This window comes from Adiantum capillus-veneris, chromosome 28, assembly GCF_014529385.1.
Source record: "Adiantum capillus-veneris isolate H3 chromosome 28, ASM1452938v2, whole genome shotgun sequence".
Lineage (NCBI taxonomy): Eukaryota > Viridiplantae > Streptophyta > Polypodiopsida > Polypodiales > Pteridaceae > Adiantum > Adiantum capillus-veneris.
This window is the reverse complement of record NC_140958.1, coordinates 22,122,943-22,126,945: the sequence shown is the minus strand read 5'-3', so window position 1 is coordinate 22,126,945 and position 4,003 is coordinate 22,122,943.

Genomic DNA, 4,003 nt, shown 5'->3' with positions numbered 1-4,003 from the left:
AAGGTGTTTGTGTGTGTGAGTGTGTGTGTGGGGAGGGGGGGAGGGAGGGGGGGCCTCATACTATCTTCATCAATGGAGACCCTACAATGTAATGCAATGGTGTGTAAGTCCACCTTAGTTCTTTTATGGAGCTTGGTGTTATCATCATTAAATAGATTAGGAAATGTATGGATGTATACGATCAAAATTCTATACATTAATGTAGCATCCATTATATAATTGATATTACACGACAAGGACAAAAATCCAAAATTAATCTTTTTGCGCTGTGAAGCAAAAGTTAGTTTTATGAGAATAACGACCATGTTTTTTTTTGCCCCGCAGCAACGCGCGGATCACATACTAGTTTTATTTTATGTCAACATATTGATATGTGCGCCTTTCACATTATTTAAGTGGGGTTCTTTGTAATATATAATCTACTTCTAATTATATATGTGTAATAGATCATACAATTTTATATTAAAACACAACAAAAATTCCATGTGATTATGGGCACGAACGGTGTTCGGGAAAAATCATTTTCACAAACATACAAAAATCCCTCCAAGACAAATCTGAACAGAAATTTTTACAATATTAGTCAAGATTTTTACAAAATTACACTATTTTTCATGTATTTTAAGCGGAATTTTCTCCTTCTTGTCCTCCCCTCAACCGGCCACTTTGATTTTGCAACCGGCTCAAGGCTAAGCTGAGGCACACTTTTCCCGGACACTAGCGCCGCACGAATTTAAACTTATTGCCCCTCATCTCTCCTTAACTTAGCAGACCTTGGTGCCTTCTCAAATTGTTTTCAAAAGTAGAGCCATTAAGAGAGACATCTTTTAAAAGAGTAGAGGGGGTATGACTAATCTAGGCTACTAGTATGGCCGGCGGCCTTCGGCCACCTCCTTCTCTCTCTCTCTCTCTCTCTCTCTCTCTCTCTCTCTCTCTCTGTGTGTGTGTGTGTGTGTGTGTGCGCAGATGCTCAGTCCCCTGTGTCGCCAGAGTTGCAGGACACTGCCGGTTCAAGGAGCTGCCCCACATGTCTGCGGGAGGGTTCTCTGTGTGGAAACTCTTAGCTATGCCCTGTCTGCTGGGGTGTGAGTAAAACTAAACCTTTGCTCATGCAAAACGCCTCTTAGATCCCCTTTCCTGCTCTTTTCTGCCACTGTTGTGTGAACCACCCAAGGTGAGGGCAAGCCCCTCCAAGCAAGGCGACAGGCGGGGGGGCGAGAGAGAGAGAGAGAGAGAGAGAGAGAGAGAGTTTGCTTGCTTTTCATGTGCAGGCATCGAACAGGGTAAGCTTATCGTATGGCTTTTGAGCGAGTTTGCTTGCTTTTCATGTGCAGGCATCGAACAGGGTAAGCTTATCGTATGGCTTTTCACTCCTCTCTCTCTCTCTCTCTCTCTCTCTCTCTGTAAACTATCGGTCTCCTCAAGCTGCCGAACAACCATCAACCCTTCCTCTCTCTTCTCATCTTCTGAATGGCGTGCCCAGCTCCTCATAAGTCACCCTTCTCTCTTCCTTTGATTCGGTTGCTTCGACACGTGCCCCTAGTTCCCCTCAAATGGTGAACCTCTTGTAGCTTGGCATCCCCTTTCGCCTCCTCTTTCGAGGGTTCTCTCTGGCCTCCCACCGTCAGCCAACAACTCTGTGAGCATGATTCAGAGCTCCACCTTCCTGCAAGCCTTGCCGGTAGCTCTTGTATTGAGCCTACGTCGAAAGGAATGGTAGCCCCGTTTGCTTCATCTTTCGAGGGTTCTTTGTGGCCTCCCACCGTCGGCAGCAGCAGCTCTGTGAGCATGGTTCAGAGCTCTGCCTTCCTGCAAGCCAGGCCTACGAAGGAAAGACAGTACATACCACAGCTCGTTTACATATAGGGGTGCTCGGGCTTGAGGGGGGAGATTACCCGCAGCTCGAGAGTTTACTTCCTCTATTTGAGGGAAAAGTTATTCAAGCCATGCGGCAGCACTCGCCAAGCTAGACGGCCATTTGATTCCCCAACGTGCGCTCTTCGATGGTCAGAGAGAGAGAGAGAGGCCCCTGACAATGCATCATTGTTTAAGTGCATGTCGTGAGTGGGAGCCCGCAGTTCAATGCATGCACTTTATCGTGGGTGCGCCCAATGCCTCAGTGCGCCTTTGCATCTCAATTGGGATGCGCCTTTGCATCTCAATTGGGATGGGATGGTGAGGTGGCAGGCTGATGCAAGGAGCTGCCGATGTGGTAGTGCAATCGATGCTGAGATTGGGCGTGGTTGCAAGAAAACGTTACCACGTGGATGTAGGTCCTCTGTTTTTAATATAGATATAAGATGTACAGCGATTTCAAAAAATATCAATTAGGCTAGGTTCAGAAGTGACGACAACCAAGAGGTTTTGTTTAATGTGGAGCAACTGAAAAAAAGCTTGATAGCTTTCGGGCCCAACATTTTTTGACTGATATTACCCCCCCCCCCCCCCCCCCCCAAACAAGAAGAGAGCATTGTCGCACACTACGGGATGAAATATTGCAGACATAGAGGCTCCAAGGCACTCTTGACTTTACGCGAAACTAATTAGAAACACCGCACTCGCCATCACAGCTTTGAGGACTATTGCCACCTCCTCCTTGTGTGAATTCGACATGGAAGAGGAGAGCCAAACACCCCCCTTTTCTGCCGCATTGTCTAAACCCACCTTAGAGAGAGCTTCGGAAGATGCCCAATACCTAGAAGATACAAGCGAGAATACAATGAGATGCTCTCTCTCTCTCTCTCTCTCTCTCAGTTTCTCTATTGGCTCAATCTAAATTTTAAAAAATCCCCAAAAGATACGAAGGAATCTTTTTCCCTCTTCTCCTCCTCTCCTCTCATCTCCATCGCAACCCTCCCTCTTTCCTTCATTGTGCCAAGCAAGACATATTTCTCAGCCTTGTTGACGATAACGACGGGACATGCCAAGCAAAGTGCATACAAAAGGAACAAGGTGCTATTCCTGCCAAGGTTGCCGTAGTTGATTGTTTCTTTGTTATCTCTCTGTCTTGTTTCATGCGACTCTGTCCCCCAAGGTCCCTTCCCTCCTCTCCCTCACGTCTACCAACAATAGCTCTTGCCTTCGTCTGTAGCGCATCGGACGGAGAGAGAGAGAGAGAGAGAGAGAGAGAGAGAGAGAGAGAGAGAGAGAGAGAGACTTGGTAGCACTGCTTCTCCACAAAGTCCCACCCCCACTGAATGTGCCCCCTATTCCGGTCTCAAAAGCTGTAGCCGGATACTAAGAGAGCCAAAAAGAGAGCTTTTTTTTTGGGGGGGGGAGGGGGGGGGGGGGGGAAGAGACTTTCCTTGCATGTGCGTGAGGGAGAGAGACATCCACCTTCACAAATAGAAAGAGGAGCCACCCTCGTCACTAATTGACACCGCCTTTTGGGAGGTGAGATCAACAGTTCACGATCACCAGTTGATCGTGACCATTGGATTACCTAGGGAACGCAAAAATTCCCATGTTTTCAAATCAAGGGCTTGAACCATTCCCTCTCCCCCCCTTGGAATCGACTCTAACCGCTAAGCTATCGTGTGTTCGTTAAAAGGAGCGTGTGTTAAGTTTATGCGTCACGTCATCATGGATAAGTTTACACTTAGTTCACCCCAAATTTGGTGTGGTGTGCATACCCTCGTAAAGTTCGCACCAAACTCACACTTAGTTCACCTCTAGTTCACACCAAATTTGATGTGGCGCACATACCTCCCGAGTTCTCTCTTAGTTCACACCTAAATCAAAAAACGATCGGACGATCTTTTGGATTGCACCCGCCTCGCGACGTCTAATGTGAGTGATTGATCCCACTTCCCTAGAGGTGTGTCAATTAGTGACGAGGAGGGGCCACTAAGAAAAAAGGGGAGAATCCCCTTCTTTTCATGAGCTTAGGGAAATCGATTAGTGGGTATTTTTAGAGAGAGCTCTCTCTCTCTCTCTCTCTCTCTCTCACACATGTATGGGATGGCGTCGGAGGCGTTGCGAGGGTTCTGCAATTCTTCAATTT